At 32.4% G+C, this 21,374-nt stretch overlaps 1 protein-coding gene across 1 annotated transcript in view; it reads right to left on the reverse strand.

Moving 5' to 3' along the window:
• LOC114334579 (protein alan shepard) overlaps positions 1-21,374 on the reverse strand; it is a 531,107-nt gene that overhangs the window by 401,208 nt on the left and 108,525 nt on the right. The gene's annotated exons all lie outside the window — the stretch shown is intronic.

Genomic DNA, 21,374 nt, shown 5'->3' on the forward strand with positions numbered 1-21,374 from the left:
AAGATCAATCTTTAAGCGCTCACTTAACGATCTTGAAAAAATTAACAGGATTTCTAAACAAGGGGATACTACGCGACACGTGGCACGTGTTTTTTCAGTTCTTCTTCCCCTAGAAAGGTGAACGTGTGGACACTGACATCAGCATCTTGGTTGTATCTTATTCGAGATGTTAAATTTACAGGACCGAATGTTGAAAATAAAATGTTGTTCTGAAGCTATTTCCTTGTGGCATTTTTATGATTAATTATGTATATGGGAAATAAGCCACAATTAAAATGAAAAAAATAATTTTATTAACGTTTCGACGCCCAAATCGGGTGCCGTTGTCAAAATACAAAATATTACTAATATTTTGTATTTTGACAACGGCACCCGATTTGGGCGTCGAAACGTTAATAAAATTATTTTTTTCATTTTAATTGTGGCTTATTTCCCATATACATAATTAATCTTGAAAATAAAAGTACATACTTATCACCCTATATTAAAAAAATTAAGTGTATTTAATAGGTAGGTACACAAAGTATAAAGGTATTTTATAAGTAAGTATGGCTAAGTATCATAAAGGTTATCATAAAAGGTACCCCCTAGACCAGGGCGCATCTGTAAAAATATTAGTACATTTGGACGTTGAGAGGTGACTCAATTTTTTTTACAGAAATTGCTTGAAAATAACTTAAATAATAATATTTGAGTTATCCTCCCTCTCAAAATGGTCCGGGACATTGTTTAAATAATCAAAATGTCAAAAAATGAAGGAAAAATTCGATTTTTTTCTTCGTTTTTTGATTATAACTTTAAAAGTGTTCATTTTAGAGAAAAGTTGTAAATTAAATTTCCTACAATATAGAATTGGTTAAAAATTTAAAAAAATTGTTACCCTTGTTGCAAAATAGCAATAATTGCAAAAAAACCATACAAAAACAAGTATTTGCATTTTACGTTTTTCAACCATTTATGCTAAACTTAGGACCTTCATATTTCACCAAGAAAAACTTTATGATACAGTTAAACAATACTGTAAATTTCATTAAGATCGGTTCAATAGATTTTGCAAAATAAATTTTGCAATCCAGCTTTCGCAAAAAAATTCATTTTTTCAAAATGTTACAGGACTAAAAATAAAGCAGATAGCAAGTTTAAATTTTTTTTGCTTATAGAAGTGTACTGTACCTTTCATTTGCAATTTGCAAAACTAAAATCGATTAACTACCACGGCGTCAGGAATTTTTTTTAAATAAACATTAATTATTGGTGCTACGCGCAGGACAGCGGATAGTTTGCTCTGATTGAGCATTCCAGTGACCTTTGATAATGATTGATACATTTTAATTTTTATTACATTTCGATATAAATAAATAAATTTGTTTATTGCAAAATAAAAACACATACTCTAGCCTTTGAAATAACACTTTTTTTAGCAAAAACTTTCTTTGTTCATATATTTTAACTTGGAGATAAAAGTTTATTATTTTTAAACATATGCAATTGTTTAAACAATATTTCACAAACAATAATAAAATTAGTTTAATTTTTGTGGAATTAAAATATTAAAATACAAGAAAATATAGAGTAAGAAAATAATATATTAGATAAAGATTGGAAGAAATTTTGGTGGAAATCAACTTGTGTGAATCGAACACCGCTGTCCTGCGCGTAGCACCAAAAATTATTGTTTATTTAAAAAAATTCCTGACGCCGTGGTAATTAATCGATTTTAATTTTGGGAATTGCAAATGAAAGGTAAAGTACACTTCTATAAGCAAAAAAAATTCAACTTGCTATCTGCTTTATTTTCAGTCCTGCAACATTTAAAAAAAAATATTTGTTTTTGCGAAAGCTGGATTGCAAAATTTATTTTGCAAAATTTATTAAACCGATCTTAATGAAATTTACAGTGTTGTTTTACTATATCACAAAGTTTTTCTGGGTAAAACATGAAGGTCCTAAATGTAGCATAAATGGTTGAAAAACGTAAAATGCGAATACTTGTTTTTGTATGTTTTTTTTTCGAAATTATTGCTATTTTGCAACAAGGGTGACTATTTTTTAAATTTTTAACCAAATCTATATTGTAGAAAATTTAATTACGCAACTTTTATGTCAGTACAACTTTTCTCAGAAATGAATAGTTTTAAAGTTATATTCAAAAAACCAATAAAAAAATCGAATTTTTCCATCATGTTTTAACATTTTGATTATTTAAACAATGTTCCGGACCATTTTGAGTGGGAGGATAACTCAAATATTATTATTTGAGTAATTTTCAAACAACTTCTGCAAAAAAATTTGAGACCTCTCAACGTCCATCTCAAAACAGATGCGCCCTGGACTACCCCGTTAAGATAGGCAAAATGTCCCGCCTCCCAGAATTCAATTTTATTCATGTTTTGCGTGATTAAAAAATAAGACCCAGGGCAATATAAACCCTCCACCATCTTCCCCCTCCCCCCACAGGCAAAAACGTTTTTCGTTTGTATTTTTTTTAGGTGGGGGGTTAAAAAATTCAAAAAATTCTCGCTCATAGTTGAGGCTTTTACAAAACATATCTATTTTTTATAGACCCGTAGATTGAGTGTATCTACACAACCTCAAAAAATTTTTTTTCGGGAAAAAGCTTATCTTTTTTTGAGATGACTGCAGATCTATTTCTTTATTTTGTGCATTTTATCAAAAACTATATTCCTAATTTTTTTCAGATTTTTCCGTAAAGTGCGCCTCCTTCAAAAATTCGAAAAATTGTTTTTTATGAGGTTTTGGGAATTTTCTTCATTGTATAGACTTCAAAATTGATCAGATCAAGGTTTTTTTTATAGGTTATATTATATAATTTGAAGTAACTGAGTCCACTAGGACATTCAAAAATGGAAGGAACACGTTTAAACGCCCCAAAAACGGGGGGTGTTTGGTGGAGGGGTCTTTTTTCGGGGTTTAAACGTGTTGCTCCCATTATTGATTGTCCTAACGGACTCAGTTGCTTCAAATTATATATATCCTTTAAAAAAAACCTTCTAAAAAACAGGCTTTTTTCAAGAAAAAAATTTTTTTTGAGTTTATGCACACTCAATTTACGGATCTATAAGAAATAGACCTTAATCTGCAATTAATTGCATACCACCTAAAAAAAATAGCAAAAATGACGTTTTTTGGTGGTGTAGAGAGGAGGGAGTGGTGGGCTAAAATTGAGCTGAGTCTTATTTTTTAATCACATAAAACGTAAAAAATGAAAAAATTGAAGATACGTCAATTTATTTGCTTGAATAGGATAGCAAAACGGCTTAGAATTCCACTGTACGTCATAAAGAAAAATGATTATTAATTTAATAATTCTACTTTATATTCCGTGTTCTATTCTTTTTTCAAATGTATTTTATATTAAAGTATATTAAGGGGGGGGGGTATAGTATTTTTGATTATTTTTTTCGATTTTTTTTTATTGGCTTATTTGATTGTAAATATTTTCAAGAGTATACCATTAAAATTTCAAGTTAATCCGAGCAAAATTGACGGAGATATGGATATATACAAAAATTTTCTTAGTATTATATTGACAAAACAACATTTTTTTAAACGCGTTTTCTGAAAAACATGTTTTCTTGAGGCGGTGTACATCATAACTCAAAAAGTAATGCACCGATCTTTCTGAAATTTTGCACACTTCTTTTTTAGATATTTGACTAGGTAGCGACGTCGAGTTTTTGCTTATTTTAATATTTTTTTTGTTTATATTACCATTTTTCTCTTTACCGAACACACTTTTTTTTGTTTTTTTTTTCGATTTTTTCACTTTAAAGTTATACCATGAATTTAAAAATCAATATAATCATAAAAACTCGACGTCACTACCTCAAAAAACTCTTAAACTAAAATCATCTTTTTGGTTTATATGTTTCAAATGATTCTGTCCGAAGACATGGTGTACACCGCAAATCATCTTCTTTTTTGGATCATTTTCTTAAAAATGACGCCACTGCTTCATTTTTAATATTTTTCAATAAAAATTTAACTGAATAATCTTCAAGTGTTGTTCTTTAAGATATCCTTTTACCCATTTAATTGAACCCTACCACTTTCAAGGGAAAACGTTTTAAAATTATGCAAAAAAACGTAGAATTAACTATACCCCCCCCATACGTGCATAGCAATCGGCCCACTTAAAAATTTGGTCATTTTTGATGAATCGTATTTCCTAAACCTGTTGGCCGATTAGGTGATTTCTTGAACATGTTATAGCCTGATTATTTAACAATACCATTGTAATAAAATTGTTGCTAAACAGGTAAATTTTCATTGTATACCGGGTGTTCCAATCAAACTGTGTTTTTTCTCAAAGTTGGCATCACCCTGTGGACTATTCTAGCGTTTATAAAATACTGAAATTAAAAAACAACTATAGCCCCAGGTTTTCTTAACATTATGTCTTTCGATTCATTCGCTTATATTGGATAATGAAAAAGTTAGGTACTTTAACAACTGGCCATGTTCGTCATCAGTAGGAGGATGTTTCGAAATAAGTGCGGCAAACTTTAAGGGGTAATTTTACAAATGAAAATAATTACAGTTTGCTTTATAATCATACGTCCGCAAACGCTTCGTTTTCGAGATACGGGATGTTGAATTTTTTCTTACAAACTAACGATTTATTTCTCATATTTCCTCAACTTGTTGGCCGATTTAAGGGATTTTTGAACATGTTATAGCCTGATTCTTTTGCAATACCACTGTAATAATATTGTTGCTAAACAATTAAATTTTCATATACCGGGTGTACCAATCAAACTGCGTTTTTTTCTCAAAGTTCGCATGACCCTGTGGAATATTCTAGCATTTATAAAATACTGAAATTAAAACCCAACTATAGCCTCAGGTTTTCTTAACATTCTGTTTTTTGATTCATTCGTTTATGTTGGATAATAAAAGAGTTAGATACTTTAACAACTAGACATGTTCTTCATCAATACACGGTATTTCTAAGTAAGTGCGGCAAACTTTAAGGGGTAATTCTGCATGAAAAAATAATGACAGTTGGCTTTATAAACGTATGTCCGCAAATCTTTCGTTTCCGAGTTACGGGATGTTGAATTTTTTCTTAAAAACTGACGATTTATTTATTGCTTTAAAACGAGTTGAGATATGCAAATGAAATTTGGTATGGTTTAAGAGATAGTTATTGCAGATTTTTTGACATAAAATTAAGAATTTAATATTCACCAATGGCGCACATACGGGTAATATGACCGATCATATTACCGGCATGTACACCCATGGTGAATATTCAATTCTTAATTTTATGTCAAATAATCCGCAATAACTATCTCTTAAAACCTACCAAATTTCATTTGTATATCTCAACTGGTTTTAAAGCAATAAATAAATCGTCAGTTTTTAAGAAAAAATTCAACATCCCGTAACTCGGAAGCGAAAGATTTGCGGACATACGCTTATAAAGCCAACTGTCATTATTTTTTCATGCAGAATTACCCCTTAAAGTTTGCCGCACTTACTTAGAAATACCGTGTATTGATGAAGAACATGTCTAGTTGTTAAAGTATCTAACTCTTTTATTATCCAACATAAACGAATGAATGAAAACCTGAGGCTATAGTTGGGTTTTAATTTCAGTATTTTATAAATGCTAGAATATTTCACAGGGTGATGCGAACTTTGAGAAAATAACACAATTTGATTCGTACACCCGGTATACAATGAAAATTTACCTGTTTAACAACAATATTATTACAGTGGTATTGTTAAAAAATCAGGCTATAACATGTTCAAAAAATCACTTAAATCGGCCAACAAGTTTAGAAAATATGAAACATCAAAAATGACCAAATTTTTAAGTGGGCTGATTTCTATGCACGTAAGTTTATTTAGTAATGATATTGATTTTTTTCCCTGGTTACTGGATACATAGCCCTCCAATTGCCCATATTCCGGTCCCATGGATAATTAAAATTAAATTACATTACAGTTGCAATTAAATGCGATAAAATACAGGGTGTTTATTGGTTATATAATCATAATCAGCCGATTTTGCCTAACTTACTCTATTGCAAATCTGCACTTTTGCACCCAGAAAAAGTTACGGGCTGTTAAAGTTACAAAATAAAACCAATTTTTTGATATTGCTCCAAAGCGGTTTAAAACTTTTTTTTTATGAAAATTCACATAATATAAATTTTCATGAGTTTTAAACCGTTTTGGGGCAATACAAAAGAACTCGGCTTGATTTTGTAACTTTATGAAGACCCCGTAACTTTTTTGGACACACTTTTGAATACAGGTAAGTTAGGCCAAATCGACTTGTTTTCGTCTCTAAAAATCATGGCAAAATAATATATGACCAATCTTTTATGTGAAAACATCAAAAACTTATAAGCTAAAAGTTAATATTTTTTAAAATATATTTGAAACAGTTGCTAATATTCTAATTCTTTTTAAATGTAGTGGTTTAACTGTTGATTTGTATCAAGTTTTTGAGGATATATAATAAAATCTTCTTCTTCTTCTTCAGCCTGTTTGCATCAACTCCTGGACAAAGGCCTCCCCATTTTTGCTTTGATGTCGTCTAGCCATCGTTTTTGTGGTCTTCCTCTACTACGATTGTGCTCACGTGGTCTCCAATGTACAATGCTGTTTCTCGTCCACCTTTCGATGTTTTGTCGTGTCACGTGTCCTAGGGAGCGTTCAAGTATTACGTAACGCGATTTTTGAAGATTTTTGACCCCCCCCCTACGTATCGCACTGTATTGGGCGTTTAACTATTACCGTTGATTGAGGTATTGGATTCAATACCTCAATATTCAATACCTCAATCAACGCTATTACGGAACGCAATTTTTGAAGATTTTTGACATTTTTGAAGATTTTTGAATATTTACAGACAGTAAGAGTGTCGTTGATAGACTAACTAACGTACGTAAGTGCCAACAACTCAATCATATAGAACTGGAAATTATAACTCTTTATAATAAAATTGTAAATTTAGGAAAAAATATCATTATATCATGGATAAAGGGACACGCAGGCATTAGGGGTAACGAAATAGTAGACAGGCTAGCCAAATCCGCCCTAGAAATAGGCGAAGAACTTCCCATGAACTTACTACCCATTTCGGATATTGATATTATTAGTAGACGACACCAAAAAGAAAATTGGCAAAGGTATTATCGAAACACGAGAACTGGTAGTAATTACAAACAAATGCAGCCTGAAATTCCCATTAAAAGATGGTTTCATTCTGTATCAAATCGCCATTGCATAAGAGTTATAAATATATTGAGATGTAATCATGCTCTTACCCCCCTTCATATGTACAGTTTGGGTCTCACAGAGTCACCTAACTGTGAGTGTGGAAAAGAAGGTGGTCTACTACATATTCTCCTCGAATGTTCACATCAATCAGTAAATATAAACAAATTTTATGATAATCTTAATATATTAAAAATTCCACTTCCCGTCTACCTAAATAATTTGATATTTTCTGAAGATAATTAATACGTTAAAAACAATTTACGAACATATCAAAAACTATAAATATAAATTGTAGCAATAAAATTTACCCTGTATTTAAGAAATTTTGTTAAAACAAAGCAGGCATGTTTGTTAAAACAAACATGTTTGTTTTGTTGTTATTTTTTTTAAACCTTGTAGATTTAAGTAATTATTGTACCTATATTGTAATTGAAAAAAGAAAAGAACAAGAAAAAAAAAAGAGAAAAGGAAAAGAAAAAAAAAGCAAAAAAAAAGAAAAAAAACTAAGAAGATGTAAACCTCCGAGATGTTGAATCGGGTTTATGTCTTAGCGTAGTAAAAAAAAACAATAAAAAATAATAAAAAAATAATCTTAACTATTTATAATGGGAAATAAGCCACAATATTATTAAAAAATGATTTTTATTAACGTTTCGACGCCCAAATCGGGTGCCGTTGTCAAAATACAAAATACTACTAACATAAACAAAAATGTTGTTGTTTAGTAAAAAATTCTTCTAATAATTTATTTAATTTGACTCATTTATATCGGCAATTAAGATACATATGATACATTTTAAAATAGAAGACTTTAAAATGATATTGCCAATATTTATGAGTTGCGTTCCTGGGACGACTTTACTGAAAGATAGTTCATTCGATTACATGAAATCAACCCCAACTCAAGAATATCCGTCACAAAAAAATCATAGCATGTGATCTGTCTTTAAAAAGACAACCACATGCAACGGTGACATTAAAATTCTCGCGTTAGAAATCACGAGGGAAAACCAGGAAAAACCTCGTGATACTATCCCGACATCGTAAGTATTTGGTCTTACATTTAATTTACTCTCAAAATTAATACCAAATTCTGACTTTACTATAATTTTGTTTAAATTATAAATAATATCAACAATACATGGATATATAAGTAATACTAAAATATAATATATGTACTAACTCGACTATTGACTTACTAATAAGAAAATACCACAATTAGTAAGTCAATAGTCGAGTTAGTACATATTTTATATTTTAGTATTACTTATATATCCATGTATTATTGATATTATTTATAATTTAAACAAAATTATAGTAAAGTCAGAATTTGGTATTAATTTTGAGAGTAAATTAAATGTAAGACCAAATACTTACGATGTCGGGATAGTATCACGAGGTTTTTCCTGGTTTTCCCTCGTGATTTACTATGAGATCTCTAACGCGAGAATTTTAATGTCACCGTTGCATGTGGTTGTCTTTTTAAAGACAGATCACATTCTATGATTGTTTTGTGACGGATATTCTTGAGTTGAGGTTGATTTCATGTAATCGAATGAACTATCTTTCAGTAAAGTCGTCCCAGGAACGCAACTCATAAATATTGGCAATATCATTTTAAAGTCTTCTACTTTAAAATGTATCATATGTATCTGAATTGCCGATATAAATGAGTCAAATTAAATAAATTATTATAAGAATTTTTTACTAAACAACAACATTTTTGTTTATGTTAGTAGTATTTTGTATTTTGACAACGGCACCCGATTTGGGCGTCGAAACGTTAATAAAAATCATTTTTTAATAATATTGTGGCTTATTTCCCATTATAAATAGTTAAAATTGTAAAAATGGCACAAGAAAATAGCTTCAGAACAACATTAAAAAAATAATAATAAAAAATAATAAAAAAAACAATTAAGAATTATAAAAAAAATACAAAAAAATAAAAATTTACAAAAAAAATATTTACAACAAAAACTGTATTATTTAGATAATAATTGTAATATGTTAGTTTGTTATGTATTTAGAGTTAGAAATACAGAAAACATTCCTCTGATTGAGAAAACAAATTTGTTTGTTTTTAAAATAACAAAATGTCTGGCTAATTGGCTCGGCCAAGGCCATAAAATTCACAGAAAAAAAAGAAGATTTTTGACCCTCCCCACACCTGCGTTACGTAATACTTGAACGGTCCCCTACCCACGATCATAAAATCACGAGAACGAAATTAAAACAGAATTAAGTTTGGCCGTTTCAATTTGAAAATCCGTCGAAATGGACAGTTTCGATGAACACTGTATATAGACCAAAATAGACGAAATGTAAATCGTATAAAGTTTTGTATAGTCTAATAAAAATTAAAGAAAAATATACAAAGTATAATATTTTTTATCGATTACACATGAATGTTCCAAGTTTACACAACACATTCAACTCGATGAATACATGGAAACTCTCTATTAGACGTTTCCGTTAATATTTATTACATTCGGAACTGATAGAGAAGATCGCCCGGGATCTAGGAGGGGTTAGTGCCCTTTTCTCAGTCTAGACGCAGAAAGGAAACGAAACGCGACCCCGAAGTTAAAAATTTCGGGCGCACCACACCACATGTCTGTATGTCAACCCCCAATGAAGACACACGTGGGGGTCTTACTAGTACGTACGCACTAAAACGCATTAAAAGGACCTAGCTTACCCAAATTAAGTAGATATAGGTGGTTTCTGGATAGATCATTGATTTTTAGTTTTGAAAGGGTTGCGCCAATTATTATTTTTACGTAGATATTGGACTGAAAAAAACATGAAAATGACTGGACTTATAAACCGTCAAATAATAATCTGATAATCCCATGATTATTCGTCATAATATAAAAGTTAAACAACAAAGAATGCACGTAATTTTCCCTTTTTTGCCATATTCTAAATTTGAAAGAATATATTATAGGGAATAATCAGATTTTTGTGACATGTCATTCCTATTACTGCGAGCATTTCATTGGCTAGAATTAGTGACGAGTGTATATGACGGCATTATTATATTTGGTGAGATTGTAAATGGTAACTGACGTCTGTCATAATATTGGAGGTTAAATTTAATGCCAAATTATTGTTTTTAAAAATAATTTTATTTATTTAGTTTATATTTTAACGACAGTTTATTTTTTAACAAACTTCGCTTTCCCTTCTCTATTCTTGATTATTAGATTAGGTTTGTAATAGTCTTATTGTATGATAGGTTTAGTTATTTGATAATTTTAAGAAATGTTGCTGGCTAAAACGGCACAGATCCCAAAGTCTATAAAAGAAGACGAAAAAAGAAAAATAAACAAAAATCTTACATAACCTCCTATAGGACAATGTCAGTTTGACACTTATAGTTCAGATAATTATCTTTTTTTTTTTACCACTCCCTTGTGGATGAATTTAAAAAAAAAAATTTTTTAATAAATTTATAATATACCTACATACAACAGAAGTGTTTACTTCATTCTACGTTATAATTATCTTTGTTTTACACTCTTAAAGTCAAAGAAAAACAGTGTAGTGTAGCCGGTAGCTGCTGCTGCTTTGATATGTATTTTATTTGGCAACAGCGCTTTCCGGTTAAACTTGACGGTAGCGAAAAAAACAATATATGAGGAAACATTTGTTTAATTTGTTTGCCGTCAAGTTTGTACCGGTGTGTTATGATGTCATTAAATCTATGACGTGCATTCCTAATCGTTTGACTTTTAGTTTAAACTAATGTATGTACAGAAAATGACCGTCCTTGCGGAAACCAATTTTAAAATTTAATGGGACAAAAGAGAATATCGAATACGATCACTTAAATATATCGCTGGTATCTATGATTAATGTGATTCCTAATACATTTCCAGTGAAAATAATAACTCTTTGATAAGTGTTGGCGATACAATTTTTTTATATGCGTGTCCGCGAAGATTATAACTTCCAAAATGTTTATAACGAAAATATTTAGTTCATAATAGATGCCGACGAAAACAATTATTTCTGAGAACTTTTTAGTAATTATAATTTTCGTGGACCCACAAACAGAAATGATGTTTTTTGCTGATACTCCCCAAAAAATACATTTCTTCGCTAACACTTTATTAGGGAATATAATTTACACAATCATATAATCGAAAATATTATTTTTCGTGGCGGCGTTCACTGAAAGTTCTACTCTTAATGGCATTTTGGCGGAGTTTTACTTTTCGTAGGCGGCGGCGATATAATTATAATAGTTTATTAAATATATAATTATATACTACAAGTAAGATCAGGCAGGTGTGCCTTTGTTAACATCTATCCACAAAAAACTTTACTCTGAAAAAATGTTTGAATCTTTAACCAAAGATGATGCAGCTACGATTCATCTAAACATTTTTTTACTTGATCCTGATTTTGCCGTTTGATTGATTCATTGATGCAAAGGTTAATTGAGTACGGTGTTTTTGCAAATTAAACCTCGTATCAGGTATCAGATAATCAAAGGCAAGCGCACATAGCTCTAAATAGCAACCATGGTTTTGTGTTAATAGCTTAAAGCGGATCCACATCAATAAAAATTTGGGACAGCTTGTAAAGATTCAGATGTAGGGTACGTAGGGTGCACTAATATACAACCTATCCAAAATTTGTGTATGTGTTGTATTTTAAAACACAAAAAATATTTGTGGCGCACATTTAAATCTGGTCAAGTATTTTTACCACGTAAATATTTCGTTCGTGTGTTGTACCGCCGAATCCACTTAGCGACAAGTGGATAATCAAGTCCACACTAACATTGCTGTGCGGCACAAATTTCTTTGAAACCGACAGCACGACGGGTAGCGTGCGTTGTTCGTCACGAAAATATTTTTGCGTTATTATATGCGGCGCACAGTCCATATCAACAAAAGTTCAGCGCACACGAGCAAATTTGCGTCAAATACAACGTACAACATACATTTTATTGATGTGGATCCGGCTTTAGATGCGACGTGCGGCGCCCTCGAAGATCATTTTTACGATTCGCACGCCGCGCCGTTAGTATCAATATTCGCTGATTATGTTATGATAATATAATAGTGTTTCATTCCACAATTATTGGGCTTAAATATACAGGATACAGTGGGTACAAAAAAACAGCGCCCTTGCATTTTAGGTTTTAGGGTAAAATATAAACTACAGTTGTTGAGTCCGCGAATCTTTACCCGTGCGTCATCATTTAATTAAAGCATACGAAATAAGTCGATGGTAAGTCGGAAATTGAAATTTACTAAACGCAACAGCAAGTGACAGTAAGTGACTTGCTGTTGCATTTAGTAAAATTTCAATTTCCGACTTATCATCGACTTATTTCGTATGCTTTAAATGATGATGCACGGGTAAAGATTCGCGGACTCAACTGTATATTTGGGGGTTTGGAATCAAAAAGAAATTTTAAGTAACATTTTAAGGACATCTTGGATTTTAAAAGCACCCTAATATGTCTCTATGATGTCTGTGTAGATATTGGCATTGAATCCGATCCGGGCCAACCGTCACATGTAACACCGTTGCCGTATCCTCTATTTTTTCATACTATCACGTTACAATTTTTTGTGATATTATATTTGTGTGTGAAATGTATCATTTTTGTGTATTTTAGGGATGTTCTAATATGTTATGTATATATATATATATATATATATATATATATATATATATATATAGGTTTTTACTTGATTATTTTAAATCATTGTGACGTTTAACTTGCTAGAAACCTTGTAATGTTGTGTACCTAATGTGTTAAAAGTAAGTAGTTTTGAAACACCAATTAAGTAAAGTTTATTATGTTGTTGTTTTCACCAATTTAGAAAAAATGTGAAAATATTGAATTGTCCACGTCCGTCTGTCCGTCCGTCCGTCTGTTTGCAATCTCAACTCCTTCGTCATTATACCAGGTAGAATGATAAATGAGGTGTCAAATGAAAGCTTATCCAAGGATGGTACTAAAGGTGAGAAATTTAACCTAGGCTGTCTGTCCGTCTGTCTGTCCGACCGCGTATATAATTCCTTCGTCACTGTACCAGGTAGAATGACAAATGAGGTGTCAAATGAAAGCTTATAATCCAAGGATGGTACTAAAGATGAGAAGTTTGACATAAGCTGTCTGTCCGCCTGTCCGTCCGACCTGGTATAGTGACGGAGGAGTTATATTCGCGGACAGACAGACAGACGGACAGACAACCTAGGTCTAATTTCTCACCTTTACTACTATCCTTGGATTATAAACTTTCAGTTGACACCTCATTTGTCATTCTACCTGGTATAGTGACGGATGAGTTATACTCGCGGTCGGACGGACAGACGGACAGACAGCCTATGTCAAATTTCTCACCTTTAGTACGATCCTTGTATTATAAGCTTTCATTTGACACCTCATTTGTCATTCTACCTGGTATAGTAACGGAGGAGTTATATTCGCGGTCAGACAGACAGACGGACAGACAACCTAGGTCTAATTTCTCACCTTTACTACTATCCTTGGATTATAAACTTTCAGTTGACACCTCATTTGTCATTCTACCTGCTATAGTGACGGATGAGTTATATTGGTGGTTGGACGGACAGGCGGACAGACAGCCTTTGTCAAATTTCTCACCTTCAGTACCATCCTTGGATTATAAGCTTTCATTTGACACCTCATTTGTCATTCTACCTGGTATAGTAACGGAGGAGTTATATTCGCGGTCAGACAGACAGACGGACAGACAACCTAGGTCTAATTTCTTACCTTTAGTACTATCCTTGGATTATAAGCTTTAATTTGACACCTCATTTATCATTATACCTAGTATAATGACGGAGAAGTAAATGTTATTATTCTATTATTCTTGTAGGTATATTTAACATTGATTGAAATTATGAAAGAAATATATAGAAAACAGCATGGCAACACTGTGATGCACAAACATAAAAATGCAGCCACATTGAGCTGTGCGTTACATAGGGTGCTTTAAAATCCAAGATGTCCCATTTTAAAAGGGAAAACCCTATAGTTGGCTGTATACTGTATACTATCGTTAAAACAACGTAATAATGAATAGTTTAGACTGTTTAGAGAAATAAGGTTTTTGTCGGGACACTTGACCAGCCAGGTTGCAAATGAGTTTTTTGGGTACTATATACAGTGCGTCCATAAAGTAACGCATTAATTCATTATTTCGTAAACCGGCGACTTTAAGGAAAAATACCGAAACAGGTCGATTTTTATTTTTAAATTTCGATTTTCTGGCATGTATATCATACTAGTGACTTCATCCATCTGGTCAGGATGACGTAATATAAACATTAACATAATACAGGGTGTTCAAAAAAAATTTAATTAAATTAATTGAGACAAAGAGAAGAATGTATGTAATTTATTTAATTCAAAATACGTTTTATTCTCGTCAAAAAACATGAAACAAATATTTATTTCATAAATAAATATTGTTTTTCGCTTAAATTAAATGTTAAAGCTGCCACCCACCTGCCTCTTGGCAGTTTGAACATTTCGTTTAAGCGAAAATCAATGTTTATTTTTCAAATACATTTTTTTTCTGCTTTCTGACACCAGTAAAATGTATAAAGTACAATGTTTCTGACCAATTAAATAAATTGCATACATTCTTCTTTTTGTGTCAATTAATTTAATTAAAAAAAAAGAATGTGTGTGTACTTTGTACGCACATAAGAAGTTATACTCTTCTATATTATGATTTCAACAAAATCAATATATCTACTTTAAACAGTTTTTTTGTATTGTATTTAAATATTAAATTAATTTTAGAAAGAACTAAAAGAATACCAAAAAAATATGCATTGTCCGGGATTCGAACGTGGGACCTTCCGATCTCTAGGCGAATGCTCTATCGACGAGCTACCGAGGTTACCCTTACGTACGATTATTTCTCGGTCATAATAATTACAATCGCGGTGACACATAGATAATTGAATAAACATTTTAAAAAATATTTATTACCGTACTCCCAAAAACACAAAAATTATAATAAATATATTTACTAAAATCACTAATATATTATTTTCACGCACACCTTAGTTGCGCTACATAATTTAAAAGATTTAGCGACTAACCATACTGTCGTTGTGCGCATGCACCGGGAATGTTAAAATTTCACCCTCAATCGCGCCTAAAGAAGTATAACTTCAAAAATAAAGAAAATTTCTCTATGGGAAGCCGAGAAACTAGACTTTTTTCAACGTGTACCGATTTTGAACTTTTATATTTTCTTCAACCCAATTTTTGACTGGGATTTTGGTATTTTTGGTATTTCTCACGGGTAATACCGATCGTTTTTATTATTTTAATATATATGTTATGAGTCTCTTGAAAATATGAAAATTTGTATGTAGAAAGAGGACCAAAATTAAAATGTAATAATGCAAAAATTACCATCCTATTGTTTATAACTTCGTCGCACATGCCGGTCAACTTTGACCGGTTGTATCTCAAGAACCAGTCATTGCAATTACATTGTTTTTCTTTTACAAGAGGCAACCTGACATGTCCTTTCCAATACCGTTTTGTTAATTTAATTTAATCTAATAGTTGCCGAGATATTCTATTTGTTTATAAGCCAAAAAAGTGTTAATAACTTTAAAACAATCCTGAGGCCGCTTAATTAGAAAAAATGTTAAAAAAAGAATGTGTGTGTACTTTGTACGCACGTAAGAAGTTATACTTCTATTATATGATTTCTTAAAAATAAATATACTTTAAACAGTTTGTTTTAATTTTGTTAAACGCCAAACTAATTTTGTGCTTACCGCTTTCAAAAAAAAACAAAAAAAAAAAGTATAGGATTGCTCCGGACTCGAACTCAAGACCTCTCGATCCCTGGCCGAATGCTATACCAAATACGCTGCGAGGACTGTGTCTGTATCGGTTCGGACGTACCTAATGACACTTCACGGTAACAAACAGACAAGTATAATAAATATACAATAAAATGTTTTAATAATACTCATCTTACTCCTGAGGAAGACAAATCCAAAGACACAAAAATTATAATAAATATATTTACTAAAAACACTAATATATTCTTTTCACACCTTTTCTTGCACTAATATATTTATACATCACTTGAAAGATTCGGCAACTAAACGCCATACTGTCTGTGTGCGCATGCGCGCAGTATTATGAAATTTTACTCTCAATCGCGCCTAAGGAAGTATAACCTCAAAAAATTTTTGGACACCCTGTATAAATAATTATGTTAATGTTTATATTGATATAATCACTATACGTCATCCATCTGGGCGTGATGACGTAATCGACTATTTTTTTAAATGAGAATAGGGGTCGTGTGCTAGCTCATTTGAAAGGTTATTCAATTCTCTATTCAGTGACATAAACATTAAGATAATTATTTATACAGGGTGTCCAAAAAAAAATTTTTAATTAAATTAATTGACACAAAAAGAAGAATATATGTAATTTATTTAATTCAAAATATCTTCTACTGCTGTTAGAAAACAAAGAAAGGTTTATTGCACAAATAAATATTGCTTTTTTGCTTAAATTCAATGTTCAAACTGTCAAGAGGCTGATGGGTGGCAGCTTGAACAGTGAATTTAAGTGAAATTTCTGTTTTCTGATAGCAGTTGAATGTATTTTGAATTAAATAAATTACATACGTTCTTCTTTTTATGTCAATTAATTTAATTAAAAAATGTTTTTGGACACCCTGCATAAACAATCATGTTAATGTTTGTATTACTGAATAGGGAATTGAATAACCTTTCAAATGAGCTAGCACACGATCCCTATTCTTATTTAAAAAAAATAGTCGATTACGTCACCAGGCCCAGATGGATGACGTCACTAGTACGATATATATTTCAAAAAGTCATAATTTAAAAATCGAATAACTTTTGTATCATACATTTTTTCCTAATTCTGTAAATAAAGTAGTTTACAGGGGGTTAAAATATAGTGAATAACCCTGTAGTAGTTCAAACTAGCTACGTTGAAAGGTCTGAAAACCTTTTAGTTACATTGTTAAAGTATTTAACATTAAAAATAATGCGACATTGACCCTCCGGTGTCCACACTGCGGTACGCCGTGCCGCATTTTAAAGCTTTACCAATATATTTTCGTACACAACACTGTCTATTTATACAGTGTGTCAATTTGAAAAGTTGCCACCCCTATAATTTGGTCCCTATATAAAATATAAAAATATGCAAAAACACGTCAAATTTATTTGTGAGGGTGACATTTTGTACACCAGTTTTCAACTAAATTACATCAACCCTCTAGCGGAGGCGGACACTACCCCCAAAATCTTTAATGGAAAGGGGGGTTGAGTGATACCTTATTTTAAATACTCCAAAAAAATACTGTAAGTACTCCAATACCCAAAAAAATTCAATTTGGAGTTCAATACTCCAAAAAAAGTTTTGGAGTTCTGAACTCGATACTTAATATCAATATCTGTATGGTTTCACTTGATTTTTCCAAAAGTACTGAAAATAAATATAACGTATGTGGTATTTTTGAAAAGGTAATCGAACGATCTTTAAAAATGAGGTATCACTCAACCCCCCTTTCCATTAAATATTTTGGGGGCTGTGTCCGCCCCCGTTAGAGGGTATATGTAATTTAGTTGAAAAGTGGTCTATAAAATGTCCCCCTCACAAATAAATTTGACGTGTTTTTGTATATTTTTAGATTTTCTATAGAGACCAAATTGTAGCGGGTGGCAACTTTTCAAATTGACACCCTATATATGCGAGTGCGAGTGACTATCTTTAAAATACTACCTGGGGCTATTGCATTTTCTGAAGTGTGTTATCAGTTTGATATTGAGCGTTGAAGCATTGATTAAGGTATTGGCAATCAACGGTTGAAGTGAGAGTTGTTCAATAATTCTTTTTTTTTTTTGCAAAAAACAAAGTGAGAAAAAAATTCAGAGCAATGTGTGTTTATAAGACTAATTCAATTATTTTGTATTTAGGTATTTTACATTTAGTACTGTCGCCAGGGGGGTACAAGGGCCTCCTTTATTTAGATTTTAGATGGACATACCCAAGTTTTCTTTATGTATTTTGACCCGTAGAACACGAATTTTTTGGGTAACAGTTGATCCGAATGTCGATAACATTGTTATAAACAAAGAACTTGCAGAATTACCCAAAAGCAATTTTTCGCAAAACAAAATATTTTTTTGTATTTTTTGGATCATTCTAAGCAAAAAATGTCCGTATAAGGTTTTCCGTAGGATGCATAGTTTTCGAGATAAACGCAGTTGAACTTTCACACAAAATTAAAAAATTGCAATGTTTGAACCCGAATAACTTTTGATTAAAACATTTTTTTTTTTTTGTTATGCTTTATTTAACAATCAGAATACATTAGCATCCTATAAGTTAAAGTGTTGGCTTGGGAGCTGGGCCCCTCATTGGCGTGAAGGGACTCCCTCCAATGAAGGAGTCCTAGATAGTCTTCATGTCAGCTGGCCATAATCTCTTCAACCTTCTGGCAATTGGAGCTTGTACTAGCGGCTGTAATACTGCGTTGGGGTGTGTTTCCATTTTCTCGTGGTGTTTGTTGTACCTATCTTTAATGACATCTGTGATGAATGGAACCTTCAGATCTTCATGTAATGTTAAATTCGACACGAACCAAGGTGCATCTGTGATCATGCGTAGTATTTTTGACTGGCTCCTTTGGATGATAGCAATATTAGATTTGCTTGCACATCCCCAGACTTCGATACCATACATCCATATTGGTTTGATTATGGTGTTGTATATCAGCAGTTTATTTTCCAAACTTAGTTTTGATTTTCTACCTATCAACCAGTAGAGTTCTTTGACTTTCATGTCTATTTGTTTTCTCTTCTTTGTTATGTGCACTTTCCAAGTAAGTTTAGAGTCTAGATGTATGCCGAGATATTTGGAAGAGTTGTTTTTAGCAATAATTTTGTTATTTATGTATAGTGATGGACACTGATCTTTTCTTGTAGTACAGTTGACATGGACGGATTTAGCCTCATTAATCTTAATTTTCCATTTTCTTACCCAATTTTCTAGGTTTGCTAAGTCATTTTGTAGGATGTTGGAAGCTTCTACTGGATCTTGGTGAATTGCTAAGATGACGGTGTCATCCGCAAAGGTTCCTATGACAGTGTGTGGAGACGTAGGAATATCTGATGTGAATAATACATATATAATGGGACCCAGGACACTGCCTTGCGGAACTCCGGCCTTGATTGGGAATTTTTGCGAATATTCATCATTCACTTTTACAAGAAACTGTCTGTCGTGAAGATATGATTCGAGCAGTCGATAGAAGGATAGTGGAAAGAGTTTAGATATTTTGTATAAAAGTCCATCATGCCAAACCTTGTCAAAGGCTTGGCTAATATCCAAGAATACTGAGGGACAGTATTGTTTTTGTTCTATTGCTAAATTTATTGAATGTGTTATTCTGTGTATTTGCTGAACTGTTGAGTGGCCTTGTCGAAAACCAAATTGGTGTGATGGAATCCAATCCTCAGGGAGTACTTCCTTATTTATTCTTTGAAGTATGAGTCTTTCTAGTAGTTTTGACATAACTGGCAATAAGCTGATTGGCCGATAAGATGAAACTTCGTTTGGGTTTTTGCCTGCCTTCAGTATTAAAATTATTTCTGCTGTTTTGAGTTGCGTCGGCCAGTAGTTTAGTCTCAGGATAGCATTGAAAATGTACATCATGAGTATGACTCCTCTGCGTGGCAGTTCTTTTAACATTTTGGAGGTTATTTTATCGATCCCTGGAGATTTTCTTGGATTTAGGAAGTTTAGTTCATTTTGAACTTCCTTTACAGAAAGTTGTTTGGTTGCGGGTATGTTGTTTGGGATATTTGAGAGATGTCTAGCTATTTCGTCATCAACTACATCACAGTTCGGTGTGAATACATTGGATAAGTATGCACCAAATAGTGAAGCCTTTTCTTTATCGCTTCTTGCCCATATAGCTGCAGGATTGCTGGAGTCACGTACAGGAGAATTCTGCATTTGAGGCTTGTTTTTGAATTTGCATGGTTTCCAGATGGAGTTATCACTTCGGTTAAGACCCTTCAAATATTCATTAAATGAACTTTCACGCAGTTCTTTAATTTTTGCTTTTAGTCGACTACTGGCTCGGTTGTACACTGTTCTGTCAACAGGGGCTTGCGTGCGTTGTAATCTAGCTCTTGCTTTTCGTTTTAGAGCTATGAGTTCCTTCACTTCTTTAGGTACAGAAATGTCTTTCTTTTGGATAGTGGGACGAGGAGTGGCTTGTTGTACTGATTCTATTAGGAGGTCATTAAAAGTTGTGATCGCCCCTTCGACTTCATTGGGTTCCTTTAGTCTGATGTCGAGTTTTACTTTTTCTTCAATTCTGGTACGATATTCTTCCCATTTGGTTTTCTTATTATGTAGTCTTGTGGGAGTTTTTCTATGTAACGCTGCTGTTCCTATTGAAGCTATTATCGGAGAGTGGTCAGAAGAAAGATCATGGCTTGGTATTACGTCCAAGTAAGGAGCTGGTAACCCATTTGTCACAAAAAAGTCAAGCAAGTCAGGAGTTTTAGCAGGATCAGTTGGCCAGTAAGTTGGAGTTCCTGTTGACAGGTATGCGTAATGCTTCTCTTGAATCACTGATGCCAATTCTCTACCTTTGGTTGTTGTAAGCCTAGACCCCCATAAAATGTGTTTGCTATTGTAATCACCGCCCGCAGTAAATTTGGATCCTAGTGTATCGAAAAAATCACTGAAATGTTCCTTTTTTATGTTGTGTCGTGGTGGACAGTAGACGGCGGCAACTTTTAGATTATATGAGTCCATGCAGACGTTGACAGTTGTGGCTTGTAGAAAATTTTCAGCATATTTTGGCATTTCATGGTGCTTTATTGTGTTCTTTATTAGGATAGCAGTACCAGCATGTGCAGTGTTGTCTGGGTGATTGCTGTGATATGTTGTGTAATGTGGAATGTAAAAGTAGGATCTGTCAGTGAAGTGTGTTTCGCTGATGAGAAGCAGGTCTATGGAATTGTGTTTTAGAAATATTTCAACTTCTTGTTTGTGATGTAGAATGCCGTTGGCATTC

The sequence above is a fragment of the Diabrotica virgifera genome, chromosome 3 (assembly GCF_917563875.1).
Source record: "Diabrotica virgifera virgifera chromosome 3, PGI_DIABVI_V3a".
Taxonomy (NCBI): domain Eukaryota; kingdom Metazoa; phylum Arthropoda; class Insecta; order Coleoptera; family Chrysomelidae; genus Diabrotica; species Diabrotica virgifera.